Here is an 18,745-nt window from a genome sequence, read left to right as displayed (position 1 = left end):
AGAGAAGACAGAACAGCTGCTGGTATTTTATCTGCTAATGATTTTCAGGGACATGATTCTCTAATAATATTGATTTTCATGAATGGAATGTGTTGTTGTGTTGTTTTTTTTTCGGCAAATCATGTTTTTTATTATAGAAAAATCTTAATAGATATGGTACCTTTAGTTTAACAGCAGAAACAACGGACTGAATAAATAAAAGAAAGCAATTTGTATTTTTAATCCTACTCAGAATGCAGATCTTAAAAATACACTCTATAATCATTTATTAACATCGCTAAAGAGTTGTCTGTATGTAAAATTTGATTTTTTTTTTTATGACACCCATTTATCACAACATGTACATTTTTTTCCTGGCTGTGTAAACAGACAGGAGCTGAGACTTTAAAGAGTGTAATCTGTTCTCACTTCTTAGTGCCACTGGAACCGACGCCTCAGAATTAAAAAAGTTTCTTTGCAGCTTTTACACATTTAATAGTAAACATTGGTAAGTGATGATGAAGATGATGATGATGATGCCCAGTGAGGAAAATGTGTTGTGCTCAGAGCCTCATACGCAGCTTATCAGAGTATTACAATGTTTGACTGAAGAATACATTACAAAGTGTTACATTAAATTCTTAAAGACAAATAAATAAGAGGTTAATATACTGTATGAAAAACAGCATATAACTCATCATCAACCTTACATTGTAAGGTGAGAAGAATGAGTGTGGCCTTCAGACAATGGTGCACTTAAACCCACGAGACACTGAATATCCATTACATTAGTTATTGTACATGGTTATTATTTGGTGGTTAACAGGCTGATCTAAAAAAGCTGAAAATAGGACAATTTAAAATATACATGTATAGTCCTTGGACATTTATTACAAGTAATTTGTGTAATCTATTGATTAACACTTAGTATATTAGTAATTAGTATACAACAGTATACTAATTTATTTATATTGTGACTAAGCCTACAATTAAGCTACTCAGTTGTTACAGGTATTTTTTTAAATGCCTACATCTTCTATAATTGTACTAGTTTCATTTAGGCCATCACAAATTCACTACACGCTATGACCGGCTCACTCACATGGCAGCCCAGCAACAACCTCCCACTGTCCCATCACTTGTTCTCACCAGCAATGCAGAGAAAAACACATTTCACAAAACTTCTTTTAAAAATTCCTGAAATAGTGCAGAGCATAAATGCAACACTATGCATGATTGCATCTTACAACAGCAGCTGTACTGCCCATGGTGTGGTCATGCTGCCCAAGAGAGAGCTACAGCAGCTGCTAATACCAAGCACACACTTTTGAGATATATCTAGATCGTACATGCTCAGAATGTTTAATGTTCTATTTCAAAAGTAAGAAAAATAATATTACCCTAACATTCTGTTAAAGTATATCTCTTGTCTGTCAGATTTAAAAAAAAATCCAAGTAAAAAATGTAATTTGGATTATTATTGTGCAGCACTATCAGAATGTAATGTCTATTGGTGATTCTCCAACTCTGACAATACCACCAATGAAAAAAAAGGTAATGACCCGTTCATCTGGTGGGAATCTAAACCTAGATCATGTTTTACCTTGAAGTTATTATTGTCCCTGTTTTCATATTGTCTGCTTGTTGCTGGTGCAATGCCCCAACTTCCACATAAACATCACGTTTTTTTCTCAACAAGCCTGTATAGAATAAGTACCCCCCCCCCCCCCCCCCCCCCCCCCCAAGCACATGCGCACACACCCCTCCTACCCCTTTGTTGTGCACTTCCTCCTTTCAGAGCCCAGTTAATTGCACAGTCCTCATTACCACGTATTGGAAAAGAGCTCCCTCTGAGCAAGTCATCTGTGGACTAGACAGTTTTTTTTCAAACCTTTCTGTTTTTTGTTTTGTTTTTCTGTTGTGCAGGAGAAAGGGAGAAGTGGGTACATCAGGCTCTACCTGACCTTTGACCTCTTCAGCTTCAGATTTTTACATACTGCTGCATGGATTCGCAAGATGTCGGGTACAAGAGGGAGATGATCTGTAGGAGAAAACATTTCTTTGAGCCTGATTCCACAACAAACCTGAGGAGCGTGAATGCTGCTGCGCTCACTACTTTGTCCCAACAGTGGTAATAGTGGAGGGGATGTGACCCCATAAGACTGAACAGCATCTGTTACCCCCTACCCTCCCTATACCTCTCCCAGATCATTGCTTCTATCTGACGGCTAGGCTGCCCAGTCATGCGAGGCCCTGCCAATAGATTCAGCAGACTATGGTAATGAGCCTGAAAGGATTCCCAAGCTCAGCGCTGTCACTTTGATGACTCCAAAATTAACACTAGCACTAGAAATTCTCCACACCTGCTGTAATAACATTCAAGATAGAAGGAATGTGTCTTCTGTAATACAGGTACAAGAAAATTAATGTAACCCCTCTTGTCAGATGTAATTAGAAGCATAGTGGCACATGGTGCAGTGAGTGTTTTGAAAAGGTGAGGCAAGAAATTACTGCTGCAAGGAGAAACTCTGATGATGATATTCTGTTGAGATATAGAAAGTCTAACTGGTCTTACTAAACCATTCATTTATGAGGCACACACACACACATACACAGCCACTACATCAGATGCTTCAGCATCACACACTAGCTTTCATTCCATGCTTGAAAATTAGCATTCCATCTTTCACACAGACCTTCCATGACGAGCGTGACATGCTGTCCCGTACTTTTCTTTCCACATCTCTGTTCCTCTCCTCTTCCCCGCATTCTGTACACCCCTCCCTCTCCTTGACCTTCTCTTTTCATTAGTCAGAGTGTGTCTCATGCCTCAGAGCATGCTGATAGTGCACTGCTCCAAGGCTGCATTTATCAAGATGATAAAGCACTCTCAGACAACAGCCAAGTATCTCAAGGCTAGTGGCCGCGCTACCTGACAAGTGACAACAAGTCACACAAACAACTCCACCTCCATCCTCCTCCTCCTCCTCCTCCCCCTGTTAGTATCGGCCATATAGCATGCCTAGTTGGTCACAGGTTGTTGCCTTATGTCACCTGAACCCCTAATGAGAAGTTAAGTGCAGTTGAAGGCGGGTGACTGCACATTACAATGGCTCTACCTGCACACACACACTTTCGCTCCACACACATATATATATGTCCACCACGGCATCCTGTTAAAGCGTGCAGGCCCTGAATCGCAGAAATGCAAGTCTTGCCACTTTAGCTCCGGCTTTCATCTTTGCCCACCGTTCACCTCACTTTCCTCAATTTGCTGCCTTTTTTCCACTCTCAGCCATAAAGGCGCTGTCTGCCTCCAGCCGGCAATCACTGTGCAGCTCTCAGACTCAAACTGACAACCGCGATGACTGAGAAGTTATGTTATTCTCTTCAAAAGGTATTAGCAATCACTCTAATGGGAGGCAGTGGGCGAATTTGAGTATTTCTTTTTCTTTTCGCCCTGCTCCTTTCTAGTCACCATTAAATTTCATTTGAATGTCGTTATTGTATTAAAACACATTTCAGGTTATACAATTAAAAAAGTATATTGTACAGAAAAAAGTCATTTTAATGAAAAGGCTGAAAAGGCTATTTGATTTCTTTTGTTCCAGCCTTAATGTGCTTCTTGCTCTGCTGTTCGCTTCCTTGCAGTCGCTCACTCTGACACATTTCTCATTGATGTGACAATCTGACTGAACCCTGCCAATAAGTAGAAGGCTAAGTTTTACACTCCGCTTATCAATACTGGTGTGCTGTGCAGCGACATTAGTTACCTTTTGTGTTTTCATCAATGTAACCACATGTTTTACATTTTTACTGAAAGCTGGCTGTGACACAATGGAACAGTTAATGTAATGGTAAAAGTCTCAGACTACCCAAGGTTAGCATTAGAGTTAATCTTAAAGATTTTCACATAAATAGATGACTGCCTAGGTGTCTGTGGTGACAGAGGTTTCATCTCTCATCTCTCAGCCAGACAAAGTAGGCTGAACTAATATTGAATTGACCGATGACATCACTTAAAGCTTGTATCAGTGGGAAGTGAGGTTCAAAAATGTACACTTGGAAATTGTCGCATGAGTATATAATAGCTGTAAAAAAGTAGTAACCTCTGTGGCTGAGAAAGGAAGCAAAATGTGAAAACTGCAGTTCATCCCGCAGCCTCTAGGGAGTGGCTCTAAAAGTGAGTCAATCCCCATAGACATAGAAGTAAACATGTTTACAGCCTGGTACAAAAACTGAGTTGGTCTCAGTCAGTGATGACTGGAGGAAATGTTTGGAAGAGATTGATCAATAAAGATATACACATTATCTATCCAAAATACATCATGTTTTCACAATCATGTCATGAGAAAAGGTAAAAAAATATATATATTTTATTCCAACTTTATGGGCTACAGTGTATTATATTTAGACTTAAAAGTATGCATAGTTATGGGTGTGACTAAGTAATAGGTGGATGCCATCTCACAGAACAACCCCGCCCCCTTTGCCTGCTCCGGAAGTTTAAGCGTACTGCAACACTGCCAACATGTTTCACGGTCTGGTCATGAACTCTCCAACAGGGACTCAAAATGGCTTATCATATGGGTGACATCACAGACGCTTTGCTCACCATTAAAACTAAATTTTCAGTGTTGGAAACATTTCTCACTTTTTTTCTCACTTTTAGAACATTTTGGCAGGTTGAATTGGCACTTTGATGACTGTTGAGTTTAGAGGTAAACGTATGAAAATGTACTATATGTAGACTCTGTAGCCAGTGAGATGTGTGTGTGTGTGAAAATGATAAGCAAATACCAAAACCACTTTCCACTTCAATTTTTAATGAAGAATACTGACTACTGTAGCCTGATGATGATATTAATGCAAATACATCATCATTTATATTTTCAAATTAATTAGCAGAAGAATATTTGCAAAAAATATGCACACACATTCTTCTGAGGAACCATTTGGACATGAAGTAATGATCTACATCTACAGTAACTGCTTGAAAGTCCACTTCAGGTTGGACTCTTCACCCAGCAGAATGGTACGATGACAACTGATGGAGTGAAGTGAAATAACAATGTCAAGAAGCATAGATGGTTTTCTGATTAAAAAAAGTGAAACATTTTATGTACTTTTTACATTTTTCTTTAAAGAATGACCATATATTATAGCAGTCTAGCTCATTTGATGACCAAAGCACTGTTAAAGTTATCAAAGGTCCCTTATACTGTGAAGATTGTTTATGACGTGGTGTTTTGTGTGATGTTTGAATGACTGCACTGAATAGTTTTTTTTCAGTGTCTTCAAACTGTTCACTCCATCACAATGGAAAAGGCTTCTTTATTTGTTGTTGTGTTTCTGTGACTCACACTGTTCCACAAAAGGACACTAGAGTTGTATTGTTGCTAAAAATACCTCTTTTCAAAGCCCAGCATCAAATAATTCCAATCCTTATTTACACCTTTATCTTTTGCTCAAGTCTCAAGTGTTCAATTTTACATTCACGCCGGCCACATCATCTCCACTGTACCTGAAGTATTTCCAGATCATACCTACCTCTCACCTTTGTTTAGCCCCCGCTGTGTGTGATGTGTACACAGAATCAAGACTGTATAAAAACCTTCTCAAAAGCAACAGCTCCACAGCCATATCTGGTAATATTTTCAGATTTATCATCGGTGACTCTGGTTACTTCACAGTCTGGGCTTCTTGAAAAATGTATCTCTGTGACATCTCAGCAGAAAATATCTCATTCTGAATGGTGGGGTTGTGTGCTTGGCATTGCCAGCTGCTTTCATTTGTTCCATGCTTCACTATTTCATTTAATGTCCCTTCACTGTGTGAGTGCTGTGTGGGTTCTTAATGGCCTATACTTGTGTTAGGCTCAATGAAACAGTCAACAGAGACATGATCTGGACCCTCTTGTAGCTAGCATAGTTATAAACATTTTACATTGAAAAAAAACACATAGTAACAATATTCTGACAGATAGCATAGTCTATGCTACCACCACTATGACCCGGAGGCATGACATTTCCAGCAATTGATTTATTTTTAGTTCTGCCTTGTTGGTTTTCTGTGGAGGTCTGTGTGTCTCATTGCTGGATATGTGACATTACACATATCACTTGTAAAAGGATTATGATGACAGCTTTTGCAATATTAATGGGAGACACACACACTCACACACTGATCTGGGCTTGAATTCTTCGTGTCCATGTGCCCTTGAGCCAAATCATCATAAGTCCAGCTACTCCAGCAAAAGAATGATTTTTATAAGAAGCTCCAGAGTGTGATTGGGCATGAGTTTCTGTGTTGTTAAAGAACAGCAGGTCTCTGTTAATCTGAAGAAAGAAACTTGAAGAAAACTCCATGAAAGAAAAGGCTACTGTTCCATTCTGTGTTGTGCTTGCAGAGGATCTAACTGATGGTGCTCGGCTGAGGCCTTCAGGTTGACTCTGTTGGCTCTGTTCTCTGGACTCACTTCTGCTGGAAGAGCTGGAGATATGTACTGCTGACCTTACAGCACCAGGGGGGATTTATACACATTAAGTATGTATTTCTCTTTACCTGCTCTCTGGTTTCTTGGATGTTTACTGTAGTCATCATTGTTTCACATGCCCAGTTTGCATTTGTAACCACAGATCAGATCATTAAAGTCATACTGTTCTGAGTCCTAGTTTAGTTCTACTAATATATGTAACAGAGCTAGCTACAATGCTTAAAACACCAGCACTGGGTATCAGTGTCTAGCAAGAGATTAGCTTGAGTACAGATAAATAAAGCAGATTGTCAGTATGTAATACATGGAAAGATGAAATGAATGTGAAACTTAAAATACTATTGATCACATTTAAAGTCACACACCAACTCTGTCACTAATTTGAAGTGCCCCCCACCCTCTAGAACATCAATGTATAAAATACATTTTACTATTGCTTTTATTGCTGTAAAAACTCACTCTTTACACAGAATGATTTGTTTTTTATTAATATCTGGGTTTAACTTAACTTCCATTTATCTGGATGACTCCCTATTATTAATAGAGATTATACTGTGTTTTGTTTGCCCTTGAGCTCTTACTATTATAGCAACCGCACCATATTTTTTGTACATCTGCTTCCTAGCCCTAGCCAAGAAACAATGCTTAAACACGGATGATTAATTCATAGACATTTTTATGCGCTTACATGTCATTAGAAAAACAATGCATTGTAGTTTTAATATTTAATAAAAGTGGCAAACAGCAGGAAACCACATGAAAAATGAATGAACAAAAAACGCTGTGTCTATAATAAATATGTAGACCCCAAGGCCATTTTATGTGTGTAATATGTGGGAGAACAGTGCATATATTTCCTCATCAGAAATATAACAGAAGAGCAGCCGAACATTGCTGGTATGCATAGGCAGGTAATTTGATACCAGTGGCGGAGTGGCAGACACTGCTGCTAACAAAAACAGACTGGAGATATTTATTGAGTAAATTCATTATATTTTGACATACAGAACCATAATGCTGGCCAAAAGGTCCAGTCCAATTTTATAGTGTAATATCCATATGTTGGACCATAGCATTATTGTTATTATGAAAACTTAATGAACAGATTTCCACAAATAAAAATGATGTATCATGGATCCGAAAGGATCCTGCTAACCCTCAGCTGAAAGCCAGTGGAACAAAGAAATCAATAAAGAGTGGGACAGTGGCATTTGAAAGCTTAAGGCTCAACACCGGGTGGCTGTGCAAGGTGTAGACAGAAGCTGAGAGGTGACTGGGATACAGCAAAAAGGCAGGTGGAATAAAGTGACCTGGGGGTGAGAGCGAGGAGGGGGAGGGGGTGGTGATAATAAGGAATCCATGTGACTGAGTCAGAGTGATGGGCTTACCTGGCTATGAATATTTCAGACAGCAGTGAGGTGTGTTATTACAGCTCAGTGGGAGCGCTCACAACATGGGGCAAGACATGCGCTATCACAAGATAGTGCCGCGCACATAGAGACACACTCAAACAATGCAATTTTTGTTTTTTATTCTTTATTCCCCCCAGCATTCGCAACGAAACACATGTTCAAATTGCTCATCCACGTTAAATAGCCGAGCAGCAAAATGTTTTCATCAACAAACTAACAACAGCATCAGTATCTTCCACTGACATGCTCCCTTCAATCAATATATATATAAAAACAAACCAATCAATAAGCAGGGAAAGGTTTACACATGATCGGAAGCCAGGCTCTGCAAGCAGAGAGAGTAAAAAAATAAAATAAATCCATGTGCAGCATTTTACTTGTGTTGGATCAGACCCACATGCCAAGAAGACGATTAAATAAATATTCTGTTTACATGGACTGGCTGCCCAGGGGTCTGCAAACTAGTCCAGCAAAGCAGCTTCACTCAGCTAGCTAACAACCAGGAGCCTCTGGCCATTCTCATATATTCCCTCCATTATTTCACCAGCCTCTGCCTCTCAAGCCCGCCGTCCCTTTTACAAAACAGTGTCTGGAGATTACACTGTCATAGAGTACTGTGATGGAGCCATGCGCTGCTTTATAAACAGAAGAGAAAATACACTTAAAATATATCCATTCTGGTGCTGAGTGTTATTATGGACTGGGGGGGGGGGGGTTCACATCAAACATCAAACACCTACAACAAAAAACACAGCACATTGGAGACGTGGATGGAGCTCATTGGCAGTGATGGTAGCAGCAATACACAATATCTCTAACTTCTGGCCTTGTATATTATTTTTTTCAGCTTTAATGTATAACACACCACACAACTGAAAGAAAGAAAGAAGAAAGAACACAGCAAAACTACAAAACTAAACAAAGTACAGCGCTCAGCAGAAAACTATTTCTCACTAGCCTTCACAGCGTATTCTTAAGCAATTCCTTCAGATGGAGACTTCCAACGTGGACACCTGAGACAAAGGCAAAGCCCCAAGCAGTCAGTCTTATGCATTATACATTAGTCCTTAGTTATTCACCAGAAAGGACGCAAATTAACCTGTGTGCAACCTCCACAGCACCATTAATATTCAGCAGAAAGCAACATTTAAACACATCCAAAAATAAACTCTGTGACTTGCACAAGTGCGTAACATGGTGACGGTCCTGCAGCCGCAAAAGGTATCACAGTTTCATGTAAACATTCAAGAGCCTTTCTATTGAATACAATAATAAGAACTTTAATTACATTTTATATAAAGAGGAAAAGGAGACAATGGGTTTAAGGAGCTGGTGTTTTTCATGTATTATGTTGACCATAAATAAATATATAAAAAAATATCTAGTAATCAGCTCAGACTGCATTTTTATTGGCATTAACATGCCCTATGGATGTGACAGGGACCTCTCACCATGTCATTGTAAACATGAGTATATCATTTTCATAATATGCAATAAAAGCACTTATGCTAATAACAGACTACACACAATGCATCACAGCTGTTTAGGTCACCATCTACCATCCCCCATACATATTAGTGCAAGAGTCTGTGCAGCAATTTCTGGATGTCTGTGACTAACCTTCAAGTGAACAGCTTTAAAATAAAAACTAAAAAAATACGTCACCAGCAACATGGGCACCACCTAAGATTCCAGAATGCAGGACAAAGCATTAATTATTGAACTAAATAGTCATTTTAAGTTCCTATTCTTTGCAGATGCAGACCAGTAACCCTTTTGGCACCACCTTTCCTTCAGTAGCTGCTGTTGAGAAATGAGATATCCACCCCTGATGTTTCAGTGATGCTTTTTTCATGCAAATGATATGAAAATGAAAATTCTTTTTAAATAAACAAAGTGCTTTGCAGCCTAATGAATACTGAATACTTGAATACTGCCTTCCTCTGCTTGAGCTGAGAGAGCCAGCTTACCTATTCAGATTAACTACCTTCTTTTTGAAGTGTCACTGCATTGCTTTCATTTTAGTATTATAATACTAAGCTGTGTGGTCAGCTCTGTCATATATAAAGTTATATACTGCAGTGATAAACAAGCAAACGCTCAAACTGATATTGCTGCAGCAGCTATTTGTTTTCTCACCAATGTTACAGAAGTATTTATGTCTCTCTGGAAACATCCAAACTCAATATTTTACCCAGCCGATTTCATTATTCACTGCATTTCTGGGAAAGCAAAAAATGATAGCAAGAATCCTGCCAGTGAAACAGAACTGGAAAAAACTTAATGAAGCTTCCTGTCTGCTGGAAACACAATTCTATGGTCGATCCAGTTAGCTTTTGGAATTAACACAATGAGCTTTCTGTCATGCTGCTCAGCACAGAACTTATTGGTCTGAGACTTGGGATGGAGCCTTAGAGGAAGCCCATGACTTTGCTAGCATGAATAGCACCTGCAAAATAGCCAAGCAGGTGTACAATCAGCCTGCATAGAATGTTCTCACTGAGCACATTTTTACACCTGCCAGAATGTAATTTAGGTGGAGCAGCAGGATGCCTTCCACTTTATACACAGTTCACACTGTGTGTGTGTGTGTGTGTGTGTGTGTGTGTGTGTGTGTGTGTGTGACCTTTTCTCACATGAACAAAAGTCTTAACCTCAGTGTTCAGATTTGTTTTTACTGCTGATAATTTGATGGAACTATGTTATGATTGTTGGAAACTGCTGGACAAAATGGATATGCATATATTAAAATATATTTATACATACATGCATACATATGAAGAATGACCCAAAAAAGCCATAGTCCCAGGAAATACACAATCACCCAACACTGCAGAAATTCATTCAGCATAAGCTTTAGCACTCAGTTTGGCAATTAGTGAAAATGACATGAAACATGATGAGCTCATAACCTCCATCCATTTTCCCTTTTTTAATTCATTCTCAACATATTCTGAAATAAACCAGCCCATCACTGACCTTGCACTGAGGGTTGCACTGAGGGTTTCACTTTAAATAGAAGAATTTAACACCTCAATTACCAGTGTTATACTGCTAATGGTTGGATATCTTTACATCAGTCTCGACCAATTACTCAAAAAAACAACAGTGTGGAGGTTGTCTGTAAGTCAAGTTCACTTGTGAAAATGGAGAACTTTTGGACACTACTGGAGAGCGAAGACACATAATTAGATATTCAGATGGAATGTGTTAATGAAAGAAAACTATTTTTTGTTACTGTATGTAATACACACACAAATATATTACCATCCTTTCATAGTCTGTGTGTTACAGAATGGCATGATAGTCATTTATCCAGTTTTTTTACAGGCAGAAAGGTACACCTGATAACTTTTATCACACTAATGAAGTGCTGAATCCCTGCGTGTGTCCGCTCCTCCCCTTTTATAACAGTTGTCATACTTGCTGTGTGAATACAGTAGCTGTTTGCTCTGTCAGCAGACAGGCAGGACATTTCATGGAGCCCTAGGCTGTAAAAAGGGCCCCCGAGGAGTGGCACAACATAGCAATGTGCCAGAGTGACCCCCACCCCTCCCCTCTGAGCAACCGACAGACAATTTACAACATTTTAGCAATCCCCCTAAAAAAATTGTTTCAAGCTGTCCGTCAAGTGTGTTGCTGCTGCTAGCTCATTCAAATATTTGTGCAAACTTATACCAATTATAACAAGTGACATCATTAATGATGACAATAGTTTGACCAGATTATTAACCTGACTGTCATGAAAATTAAATATTGGCTTAAAAGTATATGGTTTTATCTGAGAATATATGTTTATCTTCTCTTAAGCTGACAGTCCAGTCTCTCTTCTTGTCTCTCGGTTAAGCCTGCGCGGTTTGACATGTGGAAGCAGCAAATGTCAAACGACACGGTTTCTCTTTTGTGCTTTGTATTGAAAGAATCGTGGCTCACAGTGGCAGCATTAATGAAGGACAGCATGAGTTAATGAAGAGGACACTGTAACATGTTTAGATTTTAAATCAAATGATTTAAAAAAGTGTGCATGTGTGTGTGTGATGCTCAGAGGGCACCGCCACAGCACAGAGTGCAGCATGTGTTGAATGACTGAGTCCTTCACTTGACTGTTGCCAAGGGAGCTGCAGCGGACATACATGAATAATCTGACAGAGCTGAGAGCAGGACTTCTTCATCCTCCAGCAGCGCCACCAGCACTAGCCAAAAAGCTGCAGAGGATACAGTAAGCACTCAAATGTACTGTAAAGGCAGCAGCTCCACCATCATGCCTCTGTTGCAGAAATGAGATAGATATGATGTTTCATCCATTAGTATTAATGTTTTCAGCATTTTAAATGGCAGTTGACTGACTCTGAGAGGACCTTTTATAGCATTTTTCACATTGCTATGAAAGATCTGAAGCAGTCAAAGGTAATGGTCAAATCGGTGAAACGCCACACATCAGCATTTGAGGTATGCTGTTTATTTTGAGCTGAAAGACACACACACACACAAATCCAGTCGCAAAGTTGCAGATCCCTGAGGGGGGAGTTGAATGACCTGCCAAATCTAATTTCTCAGTGTGTGTATTTACCAGAGTGGATATGGGGGGGTGTATTGTGTCAGCGCCTGGCAGTTCTCTGCGTTATGGAAGTTCAGTGACCCATTAGCTGGTGGAGTGCTACACGCACAGCAAAAGTAAGGGTGATAAAATTAATAGACGGCACACACATCTGGCTGAGTAAAAAAAGGCCTCCACTTACATCTTCAGTCTTAAAGAGTCTACTGCTCTGTGCAGTTTTGTCAGGATCCATGGTTCATCATGGTTTCCTGTTTTATGTTGAAACATTTGACTTTCTGTTGTTTTGTTTTCCTGCGCTTGTGATTACCTGCTATGCCCACAGGTTTATTCACATAAAAAAACAGATAACCATGGTAATTTTGCTGCAGAAAGGGGACATTTCTTACCTGCACTAATGAGCCACACCCATCTCTGAGAGCAATGACAAACATGCATGCAAGCAATTTTCATTCAGTCATACTATTATCATATAATCTCATTTTTTTACTTTTGCACATGCTAAAGTGCATGAATTATCTCACTTTCAGACCGTGTGCCTGGCTGGAACAAACTTTAGAGGATGTTATATCCGTCCTTTGGACAATGAGGCCCATCAGTCAGCATCTGCCATGGATCATATTTACACTCAGACAGCAGATTGGGGCCCCAGGGACAAGCCAGGATGCACAGGAAGCGGAGGTCACTTGACCAAACACAACCCATGCAGGCCTGTGGGAAGAAAGAAGCAGCCATACATCATCAAGGCCATCCATCACCCAAACTGCTCGATTTGAAGCAGTCGTTTCAAGATTTGCTGCAACCACCAGCTCTTTAGGGACGAGCCTCTTACATACACCTTATACACCTCTCACAGGCTGAACCCTCTGTGTACAGGTCGGCAAGTGAAACAATAGCATCAATGCGACACAATACATTGGCATGCAAAAGGAAGGGTTTATTTTCCCAGTGGTAGATGGAAAGATATTGTGGTTTTGGTTGAAAGAAAACCATGTCTAAATGGTGTCTGCAGCAATGAGCCGGTGGTGCTGTATGCAGACTGAGCCCAGCAGAGCAAATCATCTTTTTATGGTGCAATCAGGAAGAATCTGGAAGTGGTTACGGAAGTGTAGCCCGGTCCTGCAATAAGTAGAGTATTTTTGGATGAATGGAAATGAATTCATGAGTAAAAGCGGTTTTTGATGTTCCCCTGAAAGCTAGAAGGCATTCACCTAATACCAGTGAAGGTGACCGTGCATTTTAAAGATCACAGTTGGCAATATACGGACAAGTGGTGGAACACAGGTGGAAATGAGGTGGATGGGTGTTGCCCACGTGTCAAACAAAACAAGGCTATACCCTTAATTATGCACAACTTTAGCCTATAAGCCTTAAGTTAAATATAAGTTAAATAGTTATAGCTAACTAAAACTATGTTTATTTTGCTTTTAGAGCCAGCCTCAAGTGGTCATTCAAGAAACTGCAGTTTTTTAAATCAGTGCTGTATTAGCCTCTATTATATATTGAATGTCCTATCTCTTTTACCTGGAAAGTGCCTGCACATTATATGAACATATATACATAAAGCTTAGAAGATGTATATTTCAAAATATTATTTATTTTCCTGGAAAATGCTCCCAGCCAATCCTATTCAGTGTTCTATAGCTAAGAGCCATTTGAAGAGTCTGACAAAGAGACTGAAGCACCATACAAAACGCGGCATCAATAAGAGCTTTGCTTTGATTTGTATGTTTATAGCAACATTTCTCAAGTCTTCTCGAAGCCATTCTGTTACAAGCACACGCGAGGGCTCACCTTCCATTGAAGCACTGCATTGTTTATCTCTCTACAATTACATGTCTCTGTATATTTGGCTCGATAGGAAGGAGTGAAATGAATGCATATGCCCTTGTACTGTACTGTACTGGTGGACAGGTGGTGTAGATTAATTTGTGCCAATGGAATAGGAAGAGTTCTTTTGCATACAGTGTAACCGGAGCAGTGGTCTGGAAAAAGAGGAGAGAGAGCAGAGAAAAAAAACACAGTTCTCTCTGCACGCCCTTCAATGAGCGCTGCAAAGGATGAAGGTGAGGAAATATTATACATAAATGGATCTGAACGTCCAGTGATGAAGCCCATTTTTAAGTCTCAGAAGGAAAATAGTCCTTCCACGCTGATATAACTTTTCTTAACAGCATCACCTCCAGTGCCGATACTGAATAATTCAGCGCCTATTAGTCTGCCATTTGTCTGGACATAAAGTCTCCTAGCAACATTGCTAGACTTTGTGATTAGGTAGGTGCTGTGTCACAGAGTTTTTGCAAGGACAATATTCCCTAACACTACAGCTTATAGTTTAAGCACATTATTTCTGTCTTTTATAAGGATAACACAGAAAATTCAGAAAAAGTTAAATGGGCGAATATTCTACAAATTATTACCAGCAAGACTAATATTCACCTCTGTGTTTGTGTTTGTCTTTATCTCTGTAAATTCTGTGATGACCTTGTACTAAAGAGTAATTTATAGACTGAAAGCCAACAGGGTAACAGTTCAAATGGAGAACCCACACTGCTTATAGTAATTATGTATCCTGATAAGTTTAAAAATTCACTAATGACTCCCTCCATCCAGTGAGATCGCATTTCGATACGGTCATGCTTGCCCACACTTTGAGGCTGAGAGATGGTAAATGTCAGTGGCTTGTCACTCAGACTCAGTCCCAAATGGGCACTGGAGATGGAGCCTGCTAAAAGGGAAGACCGAATGACAGGACAGACATTAGTATCCGTCTGACTCACTCACCGCTCAGCTGTCAATCTCCGGATACATTTGAGGCACTACTTTACCACTTCGTGCAATTTCACATCTCTATTCACGACCCGATTATCTCCAAATGACTCACTGTTTTGGTCTTGTTGACTGATTCTCCTCCTTGAATAACTGTTTTAGATCTTCCAGTTAGCAGTTGCTTCAAATTGCTATCCCCCAATTTCAGCAGGGTTAAGTTGAAATGGAAAAGAAATGATGTCTTAGAGTCGGGGATCAAGAAGGAAGTGAAAATATCATTGTTCCAATCACTACAAAAATAAGAGCTTAAACCTTTGAAAAACATCTGCACAAACATCAGGCACTCCGATGTATTTTGAAACAAACGCACACACAGAGGTTGGTGACATCAGATTTTGTTTCCTCAGTGCTGGTGGAAGGCATTTGTTGTTGTTTTTGAGGCTGTTGTTCCAAAGATTGTGAATGTGATATCTAATTTTAAACAATGATCCACATGGGCTCAAGCATAAACTGATTAGCATGTGCAGGTCAAAAGTTCATTCTGACCTGCAAATGTGTGTATAATTTCTCCAGCATCCCCTGAACACCTTGAGGGATTTATTAATCCATTCACTCGGCCTTGGATACGAAGTGATTACAATTTACAGGTCAAAGGTCACCATGGTTATTTTTTTTTAATGTATTTGCCAAAAATATGATTTAATGATTTTTTTTTTAATTTTATGAGAAAGGTCACAGGTCATCTTCATTGTGAAAATAGAGGTCCAAAATCACCTCCAACTCACTATATAGTGTCCTATGTAGTGTGTCCACCATTGTGTAGTGCTGTCCAAATGTGTAGAATTATTAACCCCTAGTGGTGAACTCCCATAATGCATCATGAAAATTGCAACCGATGACTTCACTACATATTCCCCTACAATGAACTCCACATATAGTAAGTAGGCAGTACATGTATTATGGGTGCTTAGTAGAGGCATATGGCAATAATTCTACTTTCTTTTTCTACACTCCGACTGTATAATTTTTGATATAAGCACCGTCTGCGTGATGATTTTGCGTTGAGGTTGTGGTGCACAGAAATATTTGTGCATCCCGCCTCTCAACCAAAACCAGTTCAACCACAAAGCATCTCTCATTATTGAACATTTCAGGATTACTCTGAGTTAAGGTGATTTCTCCCACCACCTGTCATATGCATATGTTCTATGATGACTGCTGAGATCTGGTTTACATTCCAGCAGAGCGTTTTTACTCTGCATGTGCCAACCCCCTCAATGACATTTGGCTCCACCAGCGTACAGCCAAATGTCCACTATACAGGCTTCAGTTAGTTTAAATGAATCCCACTTTGAGGAGGAATTTGTTCCTCTGGGTATGATGTGGAGCAGTATCCTGGGGTTTGAATAAAGTGACTCCAAACACACCAATGACTTCCATCTGCTCACTGAGTTATGCTTATAAAGTCTTTAATTAGATGCATAGTTAATTCCTGCTATCTATCAGTTTATAGCTGTGACGCAACTGAGTTTGGTGGTAAAGACCACCAAGCTGTCAAGCGCTGGCACCAAGTAGAGAACATTTTATCTCTCAGCGCACTGACTCATGCACTGACATAGTTGAAGAATTCATAAAGATCCTGATAAAGTCACCAGTATGTACTTTTTTTTCACACTTACGCTTAGATTTGTCTTTTTGCTATTCAAGATCCCAAGTTTTAAAGTTTTATCTAGAGTACATGAGGTGTCTAAAATAATTAGTATCTGGCACTTGAGGTGTCTTTGGGTGTGGGGAGAAGCTCCTCCTCTGCACAATGTGATGATAATGAAGAGAACAGGTTGTCTATCTGTGGAAACAATATGGCCCCCCGCTTGCATCTGGTATTCAGGGATCATTGGGAATAGCCGCCATCAGTACATGAATGCATAGCTGCAGAGAAAATGGCACAACACTTTTTCTCCCATCAGGACTCTGGAGAAGTTAGAATTCTATCACTGCATTGAACAATGCAAAAAAGATTCCTACTCAAATCTCTCTCACTACCCACGTCCATGTCAACCCTCCCATCTGTTTAGCTGCTGATTACTATGGACAATGAAGTTGCAGTTTAACAGCAGACATGAGCTTTGTCATGGACTTTTTGGGCTTGGAATTAAAAACGAGACATATTCTGACTAGTGTATTGTATACCAGTTTGTGTAGACACTTTTGTCCTTCAAAGTCATTAATAATTACAGTAGATGTATGAAGTATAACAACCACATGTGACTGGATGTGGTCACACATCATTTAAGGTGCTTTTTTTTTCTTCTTCTAATGAGCACCATATTGTCCTCCGAGCCTTTATAATAGCCAGACAAAGTGTTTGCTCTACATAATGCGATAATAAATGTATCTAATTACATCCTGTGTTGTCTAATTAAGCTACTTATATTGGTAGCATTAAATGAGGTGCTATAAGTACAGCAATGACTTAATGGCCTGCATGGTATATTATAGCATCCTGTTTGATTTCTAATTGGAAATTGTGAATAAAGGTCTCTTATTTGTTATCTTTATTTAGTATAATTGAGTTTTTAAAACACAAATTATAAATATAAAAAGATTAAAAAATAATGTTGATTATTGTGGACTAACAGGGCAAATGTTTGGGTTCCCCCAAAAAAGAGCCCTGATAGCCACTCACAACGGCGTATATTTTCAATGACAGTTACTGTATAAACCCTTTCAAATTTCCAATCCAATGTGGTGAAGTTGTTATAGAATTCACCTAAATGATGAAATAATCTCCAATAGTTGTTTTATATGATGTAAATCTTGTGTGTAGAAGAGATTTCAGTTTATTTAATCCACCTTTCTTCCCTTTTTATGAAAGTATTTTAGATCATTTTTATGTTCACATTTAGTGTAGCTAAAGGCAGGGTAAAAAAAGGAAGGTGTCAATGGTCATTTAACAGCTCCGCACCACTTCTCTACATCTAAGCAAGTCTGAGGTTGAAGAACTAAAGAGCATAATAGAGAAGGTGAAATTAAATCACATTGGCACAGTGCTGAAGGTCTTGATTCAACAGGTAAAATGTTCTAATGTTTCCCTGCAGAGGAAGCTGAGGTGGAATGGCAATTTAGGTATTCAAATCCTATAAATGTAGTGGACTGCTGTAGAGTGCATCCTAAGTCTTCATTTCCTTCTCGCCCACACATATGCACACACCAGCGACAGGGGCAGCAGCTCTCCTTTGGCAGGGACACTGAGCGCTGAACAGCTCTGAGCACAGCAGGAGGCTTTGGCCACCTGTATAGTGTGGATTGGAGATAGAGAGACAAATCCAACATTGAAATTAATGATAGACTACAACATTTTTTTATTCAAACCAAGGATTTCAGCAATTTGTTTTCAAGGTTTACACTCTGCTTGGGTATTAGACTGGGGAGAAACAGTATAAATCACAGATTTCCCATTGCTGTGGGTGCTAAAATGATTCACATTTATGGTGGGTCCCACACAGTAAGAGAAAATGCTTTATTGTTCCCCAA

The sequence above is a fragment of the Parambassis ranga genome, chromosome 14 (genome assembly GCF_900634625.1).
Source record: "Parambassis ranga chromosome 14, fParRan2.1, whole genome shotgun sequence".
Classification (NCBI taxonomy): domain Eukaryota; kingdom Metazoa; phylum Chordata; class Actinopteri; family Ambassidae; genus Parambassis; species Parambassis ranga.
The sequence above is the reverse complement of the archived record's forward strand: the minus strand, read 5'-3'. Positions refer to the sequence as shown.